Source organism: Mastigoproctus giganteus, chromosome 2 (genome assembly GCF_048544385.1).
Source record: "Mastigoproctus giganteus isolate SK-2022 chromosome 2, ASM4854438v1, whole genome shotgun sequence".
In the NCBI taxonomy this organism is placed as follows: Eukaryota; Metazoa; Arthropoda; class Arachnida; order Uropygi; family Thelyphonidae; genus Mastigoproctus; species Mastigoproctus giganteus.
The window spans coordinates 169,033,346-169,051,248 of NC_143576.1; the positions used below are offsets into that span (position 1 = coordinate 169,033,346).

General features: G+C 38.1%; 1 protein-coding gene across 2 annotated transcripts in view; it reads right to left on the minus strand.

The window, feature by feature from the left end:
* LOC150089734 (choline O-acetyltransferase-like) overlaps positions 1-17,903 on the minus strand; it is a 176,286-nt gene that overhangs the window by 125,597 nt on the left and 32,786 nt on the right. The window lies entirely within an intron of this gene.

The following is a 17,903-nucleotide window of genomic DNA, read 5'->3' on the forward strand; positions in this document are numbered from 1 at the left end:
CATGTTGATGGAAATGGACCATAATTTGCCACGCTGGTCCCAATGCGGGTTGGCAACTCAACTGTATTTAGAAGTCAGGGCTTGAACCCCGAATGTGTGCTACTACACTCCAGCTCCTGGCAACTCGGCTACGGAGGCCTCCTAACCACTTTCAACTATATGTTCAGCTTATTTTGGCACGCAAACTGGAAAAGGCTTATTATCGCTGCTCTAGTGAATTAAGATCTGGCTAGCCATTCAGTACAGACTGTACTCTTCCTCTGAAAGTATTGAAAGCTCTGTTATGGCATGAATTATCGTCCATTCAAAGAAAATCTGGACAACTGTTTATGGATCACACAGACTATTTGCTTCTATTTTTTATTGGTAATTAAAATGTATTTGTCTTCTTATGTTTGTTCTTGTAAGTTTTTGGGAACCAGCGCACGTTGTCAGCACCTTAATTTTAGGTTTGTCGGCTGCTCTGGGTGTTTGACGAATTATCGCATTTGGGTCCTGCACAGGTTAGACAAATAAATTGACATGTTGCGAAAGTAGTGTTGCATATTTGATTAAACATATTGACTACTGCACTAATGAGCTCTTAAAACTTATTGAAGGCTATTCTTCGTTGTAAGAAAGATCGTGGGACATTGAGACTGTGGAATATCTACAGTTTCAGTAATGTAAATATTGGATGATAATCAAGATACAAAAAATTTACTCTGCCGCTGTATAAATGACATATAGCGATCTGTATTTGATTCTAAGATCACCATCTAAATGGTGCAATCTTTTACCCTAACTTCGTGAGAGATTACTTTTATTTAATTTTAATTGCTCATTACAATCAGGATCGGTAGTCTACTCCACTTGCAACCTTAGGTCTCTATGACAATAGGAAAGTTATGGATATAATATGCATCGGCAGATGACAATGGTCATCTGTCCATGTGATTATGCCCATAACTTTTGTGTGTGTTCTCTGGTCGCTTTGCTGTTTTGCTTGGAAGAAAAACTTTGCTATGCATGCCCGAGACCAATTTGTTTTCAGCCACGGAGTGGAAAAAAAAGACCACAAAAGTTCCTGGCGTCATTGACGGGATTTGAACTCGGGACTTTTACAGCCGGTGTGGAAAGGAAGGTGATTATAACCCATCGGCTTTGAAAAAGAGATCGTTCTGCAGCTGACCAAGAGTTTCTGGTCCTATGACTACACATACACACGATCCCATGACCGGACTGAATTTAAGAATAATGCGGATGGGCCAATGACAAGTTCTCTTCATGGATGATTTCATTTCCATCTTATAATCCGATTCTCGAAGAATGATTCTCTGAAGAATGATTCTCCAGTCTGATTTTCGAAGAATCAGACTGTAGTAAGATGGAAATGAAAACGAATCCTTACCTTTTGCAAATGTGGAAATTCTAACAACCTCACGTGCGCAGGCATGGCTTTAGTTTTAAATGACAAGGGATAGACTGATGGGAAGGAATCAGCATCGGCAGCCATAATAGTTAAACTTATTACTTTTTGTTTTCTAAGCAGCTCGAGTAGTGACAATATCGGATTTGCACGATTAAAATTTCTTCTTAAATTGAATGATGCAAGATTAGATCAACCCATATAGAGCTATAGAGTGTTCTATCTTCAAAAATTTGTTTGCAGTCTGTTTTAGTTCTGATTCGTCGCCAGAACTTTTTTGCATTTTGAAGTGTGCATATCTCAGAAAGGGTATCGCGTGCTCTGTTGTTCCAAAAACACAACCGCTTGGCGATGTATCCACGCAGACCGTTGTTTCAAAAACGCTGTTGAAACTGGCGTCGTCTGTAGGTCTGCTAGAGAGTTAGCACACTTCATTCATATTTAAAGACTTCATTACATTTGTTGCCGTAGTGGTAGACACTGTAATATGGTTAAAGGAGCAATGGGTTTCCGTTATCTAAACTTCAGAGTGAGCTGATAAGAAACTTAAAGAATTTTGCAGATGTAATAGGAATTGGTAATGGCAGAGAAGTAAGAAGGATCGTGGGATCCAACCCATAATTACTATTCATTGTCCTTTCATAGCTAAAATTATTAAATTCGCCACAATTAAATTGTGTTCTTATAGCTCGACATTTGATGGAACATTTGGGAGAGAAGAATGTTATGTTTCCTCAGTCGAATCAAAGAAAAGTAGACGCCTTGTTTCATTTCCTTTTCCAGTTAGGCATATCACTCAGCAGGCAGTTACGTAATAAAGAACAATTTCCTTGTTGTTGAGAAAAGGAAGGAAGGTATGTTTACTAGTAGACAAAAAACAGAGAAATTGTTTAAGACTTAGCCTTGCCAACTGAACAAATTAAAAATTAAAATGCAATTTTGTGTACAAAACAAATTTCGGTCAGAATGGGATTATAGTAAAGTGAAATAAATGGAAAGACGGGAAGAATGGATGGAGGATATACTCGTAGAAGAAACAATAAATTCATAAGCTGAAACTCATGGAACCTGCTTTCAACTACTTTCATCACGGTGAGTACTGCATAGTATTTCAATCTTGTTCCAGCATGCGGGTCAAAATAAAATTACTCGTACAGTATCAAGATTCCCAAGACCACATCCCTAAATAATATTGGTTTGTGTCAGTCTGCAAATGAGAGTTATAAACGGAGTTCTTATAATTTGAAGGGCCATCATCTTGTTTCAGGGTAACTGATGGAAATAAAAGCCTATCAATTCCAGGGATTTTCCTCCTCCATCCTCCTCACATATACTGCGAATATGAGTTTGCTGCACTGATAACAGAAAAATTATTGGTGAGGGAATAAACATACAGGATAATCCCATAAGCCAGAATTCTAGTAGGTTAATGCAACTGGATTTCACACTAGATGAAAAGAATGAACTCATTCCGAATGGACATTAGGGAATATCAGGCAATAAGTACTCTATTACGATGTGGGTAATTTGTTCCATGATCGCGGTTTATGAAGGGATACGATTCAATGATGTAAAAATGATCTTCATATCAGGGATCTTTTAAGGTATCCAATTAAAGTATTATGCTTCAGTATTTTAGTCATACACTATTCAACACCTATCGGGTGTTGATAGTAGTGGTGTTAGTTCCAGAGGTCACATGACATGTACATGACTTACTAGCTAAATGCACCGTAGATAGAGCATGCCCACTCAGTGATAGGCAGATGGAAGAGAACGATATGAGAAAGGGATAGATCCCATCACAAGAAATGTGATAATAATTATTATTTTAACAACATTCCGGGAAAAACCAATATCTCTGTGTGTGTGTGCATTGTATCTGTAGAAGTATGTGCGCACGGACCCATTTGGATTTGATGCGAACTGAAAAACCTGGAATAACTCACAAGGAAATCCCTACTCTCTCCCCCCGAGATCGACTAACTACAGAATCAGTTAAAGAGGACTTTAGAAATCCCTCCAGTCTTCGACAGGACTCAAAACCAGATCTCTCCAAACGAGTGAAAACTGCTGAAACTACTATACTTTCAAAGGACAGAAGAAGAAGAGTGAGAGTAAATTGTCGCATAGCGAGCAGGTGCATTCTCTAGATAGAAGAAAGAATGCGATACTCACCAAATTTCATAAACATTAAACACTAATGGTAATGCGACCATTATTCCAAGCAGGCAGACCACCATTAATGACTCCAAAACCATGTAGACAATCGAAGTAGATACTGAGAAAAAATATCAAAGGCAACTTCATGAGCTGACTTGAGAAACAGCTAACAGGACTGGGATAAGAGCGGGACCAAAAACACTTCGTAGAATGGGTTACCACGATAGAGCAGCTGATCTTAAACGAAGCCATTTCCCAGAAATGCCCACCGCCGTCTGTCCCGGTGCAGAGAACCGAAGCATTGGTCATTGGATGTAATGTCCAATGCAGTAAACTTGTGTATGGACTCGATACACTGCGTATAATTGATGAAACCATCGATGGAGTGTTCAGAATGTCACTTTTCCTGCATTGTGGATATTATTTGAAGAGGGGGGCGTATTTATATTACTATGAAAACTTTCGGTACCACAAGGCACAGGCAGTACAATGGTTTGAGGAAAATAATGTGGCGAACCCTGCCTTTTCTAGTCGAGAACCTAGATCTAATTCCTGCCTTTAAATTATAAAAAGGTGTTCAAATTCAAGCAGAGAATAGAATCAAATGCATCCTTACTGAAGGTTTGGAGCAATATTCCGCCCTCCATATATCAAAAACTTGTACAAAGGTGTCCCTCATAGGATTATTAATGCAATTACTTAAACTCGTAGGGGGTGAAACGTGGTATTAAAAATTCATTTGTACAACCAGGCGTTTTTTTTTCATTTAATAACCCAATATACTCGTACGTTGGAGAACGGTGTACGTACTTGATTGCCTACTAGTGTAGTACTTGGGATCTAATAATTTAACTAAATGCATAATTTCACAGAGGAGATGGATCAATTATAAAATTGTACAGTAAACCTGGATGTTTGTATAAACGATTCTGGGCAGGTTTTAGAAGGAAATAAAAGATCATAAATATTGTTTAAAATTAGCTGTTTTTCCTTCTAGTTCAGGAGAAATTCGTTTCCCTCAGGAATAACGAAATATTATTTATACAAAGTTTAGTTAATCAGTAATTATACAAAGATTTATTTAACCAGTTTGTTTTTCTTTAAGCTTATCGCATTTATTTACTATTTGTATCTTTTAAAAGTGTTTTCTGTTGAAAGAAGACAAAAAATACAATTAAAATAAAATAAAAGAGAACAGAAAATATTGGATAGAAGAGAAAAAAGATAAAAATCTTTGGAATTCATGGAAAGTACTTTAAGTTTAATCGCTTCTATGAAAGGAAGCCATCAAACTTCTCCAACGGAAAATGAAGTTCGTAGAAATATATGCTCTTCGAACCTTTATTGACTGTCTCATCCCTATTTTCAGTTTCTGGGGTCTGGGTAATCACTAGTGATGGGCATGCGCAGAATGATTCAGCAGGCATATTTAATAAGTAATGATGCATCATTCACGTCCTGATCTGTGGGAAAAAGGCAATGTGTTGCTTCTGTTACCAAGGGATACAGAAGTATCAGGTACAATAAGGACGTACACATTGGAGGAGAGGAAGGCAGGAGAACGCGTGAGGGTAAAAACAGAGGAAAACATTTGAAAAATACATATGTGCGTGTTTAAGCAAGAACAGCGGATAAAAATAAATTCTCTTTCTCTTTCAGGAACAGAGAGATAGAATAGTTATATAGATTGAGAGAAATTTTGCTATTAAATATGTCTATTTATATTAATTAAAGCTTCGGAGTCATGCTGGAAAAACACCTGAAAGGTGTTTTCCCAGCATTACTCTGAAGTCAAACGGGAAAGCCCGCTTCACCTTCTTTTCAGTATTTCGCATCCAAATATATAAACCCATGTGCACAAAGGAAAATAAAACTCACACGCGCAACGCATAATAAATGCATAAGCAGAAAAAGCAGGATAAGATGTTTCTAAGGGAGCCGGATTACAGACAAGATCTAAGCCAGTATCTGAAAGGCGAAATTGTTTCTTATGAAAAAATGGACTCAACGTAACACAAGAAAAACAACTTACACCATAATCCCTTAGAACAGGGTTTCTCAAACTTTGCGATTCCCGTCCCTATAAGTAAAACTAGTGCTTTCATTTATGCAAGGCATAAATATATCACTCACTCTTAATTGAATTTTAGTTTCTACATCAAATCAAACAAAGATAGAAAGTTATAACTTTAAAAACAAAAACATTACATTGTAAATAAACAAAAACTCGCATTTGGAGCCTGGGGCAAAATTAAAAGAAAAAATTTATTTCGATTTTAAGTTTCTTGCCCCCCATGGAGGTGGCAACACACAGTTTCAGAACCCTTGTTATGCATATTCTTTGGTTAATTTTATGGCATACTCTTAATGTTGGACTGTTATCATTTCGTAGGTTTGCAGGCAGGCAGCCCATTATTTATAATCACCACATCGTCCCCAAACCTGGTGGGAAAAACCCGGGTTCGAATCCCATCAATGACACCAGGAACTTTTATGGGCTTTCTACACTTCGCGGCTGTGTTAATTGGGCCCAGACGAGGATGTAAAGGCTTTTTTCTCCCGAAACTCGTTCTGTTACATCACAAGCTCATGGTGAGGTGATCCTGTTCCAGGCACACTTAAACCTATGCTACATCTTTGGATTTTGCTTTATAAGGTAAACAGCAATACTGAAATCAAAACTTCTTGTATTCTGTTTTAATCTGTGATTTGGTTTAATTTTTATTTGATTTGGTTGTAGCAATTTATCACTCATAAAATCAAATATGCCACTGTCAAGTCAAATAGGCACTTTCAAGACGGAGTCAGCAGCTACAGAATTTTCTATAAAGGTTACGCTTTCTGTTAAGATATATATGAAAAGAAACATATTGCGTCCCCCTTTTAATTGCTATTTAAAATTTATCCTTTTAGTCAGCGAGTTGTTGATTTCTGGAATAAATTGCCTCCATGGGTGGTGAAGGCTGACATCTTGGAGCGGTACAAAGGTCAGTTGGGTAGGTACCTATCTGAAATTAACCGCAGTGTTACAAGAGAGGGAGCTGAGGATGAGCACAAAGTTATTCAGTTTTTTTATTAATACTATAAATACTAATACTAAAACTGAAAACTTTTATGCTCACCCTCAGCTTCCTCGCTGGTAGCACAGCGGTTAGGTTCGCTGTTCTTCTACAACGTGTGGAAAGTCTGGTTTCGAATCCTATGGAGAGGAATTTCAGATTTTTTTGACTGAGTTAATCGATCTCGGGTGAGAGTTACGCGGTTTTTCATCCAGAAAAACAGGTAAACAACTCATGGAATACGCGCAGTGATGCTTCACGGTTTTCGTTGCTTTGACCCAGAAAAACAAATCGCAGTTATCTAGCAGAGCCATTTAAATAAGTGCGGTGTTTTTGATAAAAACAGTGAAAACATAAACAGCCAGAGTAAAGTGCAAAATAAGGAAAAATTTCAACTTTCGTGGATGCAAGTCTTCCACAAAAAGCAGAAGAGATGCGGGTGAACTGATTTGTGATCAAACAAAATGGGCGGGCGGAGTATGTAAGTCCGGTAGTTGAAATAAATCAACAGCGATGCTATGGATCTTCCCTTATCTACGAGGTCTTCTGAGTCGTGCTGAACCAGAGAGAATCCACGTAACTATTATAGGGTTAGAGTTGCAGAATCGAAGGTCTAGCCAGCTGCTCAAAGTAAATATGGATGTATTCATGCATGGAAATCAGCTCTATTCTTGATTGCTTTTCTGTATTCCTTTTTGAACCGCGTGGCATGAAAGAATAAAGTCTATTCTCTTATGGCACGAGAGATGTGTTGCGCTTTCAACGCTATTTCTAGTGCCAATATTCTGATTGGTGTTTTTTATTTTGAAAAGAGCGTGATCGATTGTTGTTTTAATATTTGCATCAAATATACGCGAAGACAGCGGAGGTGAATGCACTCTTTTCAAGTGTATTCTTCTACAGAATATTTTAATATTTGTCTCGAGAATATGTAAATTTTATCTGTCTAAATAATCTTAGAGGGAAATGCGTTTAAGAGGCACGTAGTTATTTTTTGAAAATGTTTTCTTGCTTTTCTTCTTTCTTTTATTTTTTTCCTTTTTTTTTTGCAATTATTATGAAAGTGAACAGTTTTTATTAAAGTCAGTTTTATTAATACGTAGTGTGTTCGTCAAACCAGCTTTAAAGTTGACGCGCGAAAGTAACTTCCCTCGTGATTTCTTTTCCTTATAACACAAACAGAGAAATAATTTCCTCCAACTGATGAGCAAAGTCTACGTACAATTTCATCTTATCTATAAATTAAAATCTGTCTAGCCATTATATTAAGAGATTCTTTATTGTATAGTTCTAAATCTTCTAAAAGGATGGTGAGGCCCTCCTAAGAGCCTCACCATTCCTTTAGAAGATAGACTTGCTCACGTTTTCAACATGGCACAATTACCGAAAAATCACAATCACATAATTTCTGCAAGGATAGCCGTCTTATATTTGCTATCCTCCACAAAGCGTCCCGGCATCCCGGCCTTGTACGGCCTGAAGCATTTGAGCAGGCAAGAATCTGTCTGCAATATGGAGGCTATCCAGATTTTATCTAAGGGATGTTGAAGCCCTTAGGGTGTGAAGATGGATCCTCCAGTGGCATAAATCCCAGATGATTGGAGAACTAATATGGCCTGTCAGAATATTCACTGTACAGTCTTTTTTGCATGGATCTTATGGTGTAGCCTTGTATACTACAGGTTCCGTGCCAACTCCGTAGTTGTGACCTGAGGTGGCAGCTGGTGCTTGAAGTGGAGCCATTTCAGAAGTCAATGCTGATTTGCAAAAAGCAAGGTGTTGTAGGAGCAGCAGAAGCCCAAATTACTGAGGCATACAACAGTACTGGGAGAATCATCTTGTAAATGTTGAGAGCCTTGTCAATAATTTGGCCCTGGAGAGAATGTGCAAGGCTCATGGGGGTAGAAATATTCTCAGCTTGGTCTGTGCTTGTTAACAGGAGAGAGTGTTTTACACGGATGATACACTTGAATAGAACGGATACAAAGAATATTTGCTGATGCTATCGAGGGAGTGATAGGTGGATCGGAAAACTGCTAGCTTGGGGGGTAGAATACACAGACTAATAGCTTAACTAGAATCGCAGGCAGAGTTGAAAGTGATTCTTGCACTGATATTATTGGTACACGAAGCAGTCTGGAAAGCAAGATGTCTGGGACTTCAGGCCCAGCCGTGGGTCATCATGGAACAAATAAATACATGAGCTGTCTAAGAGTAACTGAGAGTAACATGAGCATGTATACTTGACTTTAAGTTAATTCTAGAGCATTGTAAATACATTTTATGAATTTTAAGTGCTGGTTTGAAGTGTTTTGAAGACATCAAATGCGGGCGTTTTTGGGACATCAGAAACGTGGTGTCACAGAGATATAAGGCATGCAAAATTGGAATTTGGGGAGTACATAAAGGATAGACAGGGAAGAGGGATTATTCTGTTAGTTAAGAAACAAAATCTAAGGAAATGCATCCAGTCGACATGAGTGTACAGTGCAATATTGAGTCAGTTTGGTGTGGATTTTTTTTGTTAGTTGTTGACGCATCGGCTTCTGTGGCCATAATGCACCTCCCAAAGTTTTTCCATTTTCTACTCTGATCCAAGCCCGAGGTGGGATACGAACCCGCGACCTTTGGGTTGCCAGGCAGGCACTTTACCCACCTGGCTAGCCTGGTCGGCTGTTTGGTGTAATATAAGCACTGGGAAAAGAAAATTGAGAGTAGGAGTGTGTTATAGGCCTAATATGACTGTAATGAGTATACCAAACAGCTATACAGAGAAATAGGGTGGACCAGTAAATCAGAATGTCTCGTAACGTGGAATTTTAACTTTCCAGGTGTTGACTATAATTTGTGGGTTGGTTACTCACAGACTAGCAAGACTTTTGTGGATTTCTTGGATGACGTTTGTATAGCAGCATGTTAGAGAGGCAACAAGAGGAACCAATACTCTTGATCTGGTTATCAGCATGATTCTTCATGCATTAAGAATCTGCAGGTAAAAGACGCATTGGGTGGATCTTTGTGTACTAATGTGGAATCTAATTAAAGACATTACTTTCAAGGGAAATGGGAAAGGATTTTACTTTCGTAATGTGATTACAGGGGTCTCAGACAGTTTTTAAATACTGTGCAGTGGGACGAACTGATGATGCTAACAACAATAAATTATAAATACGAAGTATTCAGGGAAGTAATCAAAGAAGCTACTAGCGAAGCTTTTTTGATTACTTACTAGCGAAGAAATACTGTTCAAGGCTTAGACCTAATTGGATGTCAGATGAACTATTGAGAAACGTGGCAGAGAAGAAAAGTGAATGGGATGCACATAAATTATCAGGTGATACAGAAGCTATGGTAGATATAAATTAGTCCCTAATTTATTCAATTTGTCCGCAACCTGAGCAGAATCACATTGGGCCATTTGAGTTCTGTGTGTTAACTGTTGAGATCCTGCTCAGGTTGCAGACAAATTGAATAGGTATTTTGCATCTACATTCACACATGAGGAATGCTTTAGGAAAGGGGTTGACAGAAGAGCTAAATGACTTTGTGAAAACTGAAAGAAAAGTGCTAGATAAATTGTTGAAGTTGAATTAAAAAGGCACCTGAGGTGGATGGAATCAATCCAGTTATATTAAGGGAGGCAGAAAAGGAGGCAAGGAAACCCTTATCCATAATTAGGAAAGCATCTTTGGATTCAGGGGAGGAGCCACTAGTTAAACAATTAATGCAGGTCCATCTGGATAGGCATGCAATTATACTACAGTCGCAGCATGGATTTGTTAAGGGGTGGTCTTGTCTAACCAATATGATAGGTTATTATGATGCAATGATCAAGGAAATGGGTGCAAATAATAATTTTGACATCATAAACTTGGATTTCAGGAAGACTCTTGATACTATTGCTCATAAAAGACTGCTGTACAAATTGAAACAATGTGGTATTGAAGGTAAGTTACTGTTATGGACAAAGTAATGATTAAGTGGAAGAAGGAAACAGAGAGTGGTTATCAATGGGCACTGGTCTTCGTGGATTAATGCTATTTGTGGAGTTCCTCACGGTTCAGTGCTGGGCCTATTGTTGTTTTCAATATTTATCAATGATATTGATGAATGTATATCAGGTTTAATGCCCAAGTTTGCATATGATGCAAAAGTTGGCAGGGTAGTTTAAAGACAGTCATCAGGGTGAGCTACTTCAACAAGATGTAGAAAAATTGGGTGATGTGCTGAGAAATGGCAGTAAAGTTTAATATTGACAAATGAAAAGTACTGTATTAGTATTAGTATTAGTATTAGTATTAGTAACGGCCGTATGGTGCAAGAAAGCCTATGGCTTATGCTGCACCAGCCAAAAAAAAAAAAAAAAAAAAAAAAAAAATCCGAACAAAACAATGATAAAAACAAAAATTAAATAAATAAATAAATAATAATAATTAATAAATAAATAAAAATAATAAAATGAAATTAAAAATTAAATAAAAAGGAAATTAATCCTATCATCCTATGCGCTTCCCTTACCCGAAAGTACTATCCAGATGACCTTTGAATTTCCCCAAACTGTCAGCCTCTACCACCCATGTAGGCAACTTATTCCAGTAATTTATAACTCGCTGGCTAAAATAAAACTTCCTGCAGTCCAATCTAAACATTTCCCCGCGTAACTTGAATTTATGTCCCCTAGTTCTAGCATCATTTATAATCTTGAAAATTTTGTCCTCATTCATTTTACTGATGCCTCTCAGAGCCTTAAACACCTCAATCAAATCTCCTCTAAGGTGTCTAGTTTCCAAACTCTGCAACCCACATATTCGAAGTCTTTCTTCATAAGGACGCCCTTTTGCCGATCTCACCAGGCGAGTTACCCTTCTTTGCACCCTTTCAAGAAGCTCGATGTCTTTCTTTAGGTGCGGTCTCCATACTTGAACACAGTATTCCAAGTGTGGTCTAACATAGGCCTTATATAATGGGATTATATAAGTATATGGGTAACATATACTTATATACTGTATATGGGTAACAGTAACACCTAAAGTAACTTATCAACTGTGTGGAACACCACTCACTCAGGGTGGTGGAAAATAAAAAAAAAACGCGTGGGATGATTATGCAGTCAGACCTGAAATTTTCTGAGCAGTGCAAACATGCTACCAGGACAGATAATGGGTTTTTGTAAATTATATACAGAAACTTTGCTAGCAGGGATAAGGAGGTGATTATACCCTTGTACTAGGCCATGGTTAGGCTGCATGTTGAGTATGTATACAGGTCTCGAGGCTTCGCTTTAGGATGTATGTCTGCTGGAATGGGTGCAGGGAAAGGCAAACAAGCTGGTGAAGGGAACAAAAGGATGCTGTTATCTATAATAGCTGGGTAGCTGGATGGCTTCAGGGCAGGAGGCAAGAGGGTTGTGATAAATGGTTATTCCTCGGATTGGGTTGATGTAAGAAGTGGGGTTCCCCAAGGACCAGTATTAGGGCCACTGTTGTTTCTGATTTTCGTAAATGACATCGATGAATTAATAGAGGACGTGATGTCTAAATTTGCAGATGATGCAAAGATTGGGCTTATTTAGAAAGCAGGGCTTATTTAGAATGATCTAGATAGACTTCAGGGATGATCAGAAAAATGGCAGCTATGCTTTAATCCAGCAAAGTGTAAGGTATTGCACCTGCGGAACAGTAACCCAAAAATATCTTATACACTTGGCGGATTTGAACTAAAGTCGGTAGTGAAGAAAAGGGACTTTGGTGTTACGATACGGTCAGACATGAAATTCTCTGAGCATTTGTAGACAGGTTGCAAGGAAGGTCCATGGTGTCCTATCGATGATGTATCGAACAATTGCTAGCAGAGATAGGGACGTGATAATCCCATTATATAAGGCTTATGTTAGACCACACTTGGAATACTGTGTTCAAGTATGGAGACCGCACCTAAAGAAAGATATTGTTCTTCTTGAAAGGGTCCAAAGACCGCTAACTCGCCTGGTGAGAACTGTAAAAAGGCGTACACATGAGGAAAGACTTCGAATATGTGGGTTGCAAATCTTGGAAACTAGGCACCTTAGAGGAGATTTGATTGAGGTGTTTAAGGCTCTGAGAGGCATAATCAAAATGAATAAGGACGAAATTTTCACGGTTATAAATGATTCTACAACAAGGGGCCATAATTTCAAGTTACGGGGGAAGATTTTTAGACTGGATTGCAAGTTTTATTTTAGCCAGCGAGTTATAAATTACTGGAATAAGTTGCCTACATGGGTGGTAGAGAATGACGGTTTGGGGAAATTCAAAGGTCACCTACGGGAGAAGGGAAACGCTTAGGTTGTCCATTTCCTTTTCTCTTATTTATTAATTATTATTATTTTTTTTATTTTCTTCTTATTATTATTATTTTATTCTTATCATTTTATTTATTTTTTTTGTTATTTTATTATTATTGTTATTTATTTATTATTATTATTTATTTATTTTTATTTTTTTTGGCTGGTTCAGCATAAGCCATAGGCTTCCTTGTACCATGTGGCTATTGCTGATACTAATACTAATAAAGGTTTCAGTTCCGCAAATTGCAGCGTCTCGAGACTAGTCAGTGGGGTGGGGGGCATCTGGTTTTGTTGTTTAAAGCCCTCAATGTTAATGGTATTCTTTCACTTGCTGAGATTATACATATGAGGAGGTATAAATGCAAGTTGAGGAAGGATGGTTGCAGAATAGATGTGCGGAAATTTTCCTTCAGCCAATGGGTGGTTCATTGATGGAATAGCTTCCATTGGTTGTTGTGGAAGTGGTTATGTTGAATAAATTTAAGGAAGGACTAGACTAGACACCAACAAATTCTTAGAGGGTATGGACGGGTGAACTGTGTAGGTTTTATTTTATTTTATTTTTAAGCTGATGCTATATAAGATTGCTTTCTTGCATCATTTGTCACTACCATTATTGTTTTCTTGCATCATTTGTCACTACCATTACTACTATTACTAATCCTAAACGTGTGTTAGTAATGTTGCCCGATCTCTGACATGAATCAGATTGTGCTTTGCAGTCCATCTCAGCAGACAATCTTCGATGCATGGACTGCAGTTGGGCATGAAAGTTAAATTTTGGATCAAATATAACCCCCAGATCCTTGCGTTGAATCACTTGTGCGATGGCAACACGGTTGAGAGATGACTGTATCTGTGAAGGTTAAGGTGAAGGTGAAGGTTTGCAGATGATGCAAAGGAGGAAAACTACGGTGGCAGATTTGGCAGGGTTGATAGTCAACGAGAATTGTGCCACGCAGTCAGAGAAGTTCGAGAACATTGTTTATTCTGTTGGTAACAAATTTATGATCATATGTAGGACTTATAGAAGTAAGAAATTTGATGTCATCAGCATAGCGTAAACACTCTTCACTGTAAAGGTCGGTAAATGGAAAGGGGGAACTGGGGAACAAGCAGTAATACCGCGAGGGAATAACTGGTATCCAGCTGTTAGGTGTATAACTCTGGAGGTCTGGAGTGAGAGGAGGAATCCCATGGCAAATCCTTTAACCTAAGAGAACCTTTCCAGTAGCTGGAGAAGAGCCCCAATATTAACAGTATCAAATGGCAACTGTACGTCAAGATACACAATAGCAATTTCAGAATTATTCTCCAAAGCCTGCAGAATTTTTGAGGATGTTGATAGGAAGTTTGTGAATATGTGCTTGAGGGCATAGTGAATTTGGGGAAGCATCTCAGGGAGTAGGCTCTCTGGGGAAAAACTGGTAACAGTATTTTTAAAGAAGCTTAAGTATACTAAACGCTTCAGATATGGGTCTGTAGTGACTGGTTGATGTTGGTCTGCTGGATTTTGGAATACGAATTACTTCGTAAATACTCCATTGCTGCGGAAAGTAGCTTTCTTTTATCATAGTATTGTGGATTATTAATATGACGTCAGCAATATATGGACTTAAGTATTTTAGCATGAAGTGCAGCCTTTTATTGTGACCAGCAGTATCCGTCCATGCTGAATTTTCGTTTAAGTTATTTAAATTAGTTTCAAAAATCAGCCTAAATTTGCCAAGTTCCTTTCAGATTTTGCAAAACGTAAATCTTTTTATACAAAAATAAAGCTTTTTCAAATTTCCCCTTACCTCTCAAGTGACTCATAATTAGCTCAATTATCGCTCGATTAATTTCAATCCCAATTACGAAAAAAATTGCCTTTTTTAATTATTATTACAGAGATCAATGTATATTATAGTTTTACGAAAATTTTTGTTTATTTTACTGTTTTTTTTTCTAATTATATATTGTCAGCAGAAGTAGTATCTAATCAACTGCAAAAACTTCCACAATTCGATTAAGCATAGATTCTTATAAGTTCTAAGTTAGTAAAGTGTAAGTTATAAGTAAGTAAAGGGCCTACTCGCTGTTTTGGTGCAGAATTTTACCGCATTGGTCCACTTCTAAATTACTGTAACATTGTAAAACAAATTCTCATTCTGACCTTTTCGCTCGCTGTATCGCGTGCCACGGATTATATATTTGCCTTGGATAGGCGGGCACGGTTCTCAGCGCATAATATTCTCAACGTTACTCGAAGAAATACAGCTCTTTGCAAACTCCTCTCGCGATAGTATAACAGGGATATTCATGCGTTGTTGTGGCGCACCCCAGGGGTTTCCTCCATTAGCTGCTATTGTGCATCTTGTGTTGAAGCTTACGCCAAAACCGGCCATTTGTATGTAGTGTGTTGGGTGTGATGGTGTAACGGCAGAAAGATCAGAACAAAACTGAATATTTTCTAATAGTCTCCTACAGTCACTCTCCAAAAAATTAGATACAGTTGATGCCAACAGATAATTAAACATAAGATATGTAAATGTAAATTGTCGCATGGTATGATCACAAGCTCCTGGTTTCAGATAAATATTGTACGCATTCCTGGGACTTCATAAGGAAGAAATGCAACAGAAAGTCGGTGCTCCGAGAACGAGATTGTTATAGGAATTTAAAGCGAAGTGTGCACCAAAATAGATGGATCAGTGTGTGTACAAAATGACTGGAAAATTCAATTTAGGCAAAGAAAGACATTTCTAATAGAACTATGCGGCGGGAGTGGAAGAATCTGTGATATGAGAGTCGTGTGACCATAAGAAAGCATTTTTTTCTATAAAAATTCAAAAGATTTGAATTGAGTGGTAGCGCCGACACCAGTAGTAGAATGTGGAAGAGTGGAAAAAGATCATGTGGGCTGACGTGTCTCGATTTTTACTTTTTTTTTGCAAAAATGATAAGGTTGTGTGGCGTGAACTTTATGAATCCCAGATTGTCCAGAAATCCAGATCTTGTATCCGCCTCTCAAGAATCACAGTATGAGGTATGTTCAATTGCGACGTACTGGTCCACTCATACCGTTAGAAGGTCGGGTTACCTGCAATGAATATTTTCTGCCGTATAGCATCAGCTTCATCCTGCAGTGCTTCATTTTTGACTGTGATGGATTTCATGAAGACGACACCGTAATTTTCCACTGCAAAAATTGTATCTGAATGTTCATTCTCAGAATTTGCGAGATGTAGCCACATAATTCTCCAGATCTGAATCCAGTTGAGAATGTATGTTGAAAAGAGCAGGTCAGCTTCGCAGTTCTCTACAGCCACAATACAGCAGCCGACTAATATCCTGATGGAAGAATGGTCAAATCTGGAGTTGACCATCTTCCATCAGGATATTTCTCCCTCAGTTACCTAGTGGAATCTATTCGAAGAGTGTACGGGCTATGTAATTCGGGCAAAAGGTGGCTATACTAGATATTGAATAAAGGTTTCCAAACTTTTGTCCAGTGTATTTCAAAATGGGTAACCACGTGCAAAGAGTTAATTCTCATTAGCGTTCAGGACTGGTTGAGACCACGTTACTGTAACCATCAAGGGGGTCCTCTGACTTCTGTACAACGACTATAGAAGAAATTTCACATAATTTAGGCTCACTATCCTCTTTCAAAAGCAAAAAGATAATATTTAACCATTTTAATGTAGATCTTTTTTATGTCATTTTGGAGCTCGCTATATTAAAAACTGAGACACTGCTTTTATGAAACTTTATTCCACAGTGGAAAGCCGCAAAAGATTTCATTAATTAACCCAGCGCAAGGAATTCCTTTGCCAAATTCGAGATATTTCTCTGTAACTACTTTGATCCATCCATTGCGAATATTTCCAAACGCTAATATTCTTAGAAGTTTCAATTAGACCAGAAATTTAATATCACGAGAATTAGTAACGAAGTGGATCCATTCGATATTATTTGCCGAGAGGATTACGGACGCAATGCCCAGAGAATGATTAGACGGTCCCGAACTAATCAGTGTCTTCGTTTCCGACAACATTCTGAGATGGAAAGAAACGGACATTATTTTCTTTGCTCTTTCAAGTCTCGTTGGATGTTCGTGATTGTTAGCCTAATTAGCACGGCCCTGCACCCCTCCTTGACGTTGTTACTACGGGGGTTTCTTCCGTGCACCTTCCTCCTCCTCCTCCCCATCCTTCTCGTAGCTCGGTTTTATCTAACACCGACTGAAACGACGGTAATCAGCTTAATCCTGGCGGCACGTGTTCCCAGTTACTAATGAGACGCGGGCAAACATATGTGACCGAAACCGCGTCACCAAAACCTCCTCGGGGAAGAGAAAGTATTTAGCTGTTCTTACCTTCTTTCTCCCGGTTCTTAGTTGAACCTTGAACGTAACTTTAGCACTTTCTGAAAAAAGCCTCGAGAAAGAAGAAAAAATCCGGCGTCTGAAGATCGCCGCAAGTGCTTAAGATGTAACGGAAAAATTATCTATTTAAAATGTGTTAAAATGCATTATTTGCAGTTCTATAACATCTCCATTGGAGAACATCTCTTACCTTCTCTGTCCTGAATTATTGGTCGCAGTTTGTAAATGCGCCAGTGTTAGAAAGCGTTACTTTGAATTCATTGGATAAACCTTGTGTCCAATGATAAAAATAAACAGAAGACGCTCCAAGAACGTGTTGTTAGTATATTTATCAAGTTGCAGTTCAAAGGCAAAGCTGTTTACAAGATATCTTTTATCTGTAAACACAATCTCTCAGATTTCGAAGAATATTTGTTGCCAATTCCAATATGGCCAACTCAAAATTGTACTCATACTGGTCAATATCCCAACTCTGAAATGCTGAGATGATCTCGACAAATTACTTAATTTTCTTCAGGACATTTTAAATTTCGCACGAATGGCAGCAGTTCTAACGTACACAATATTGTAAACTCTAAT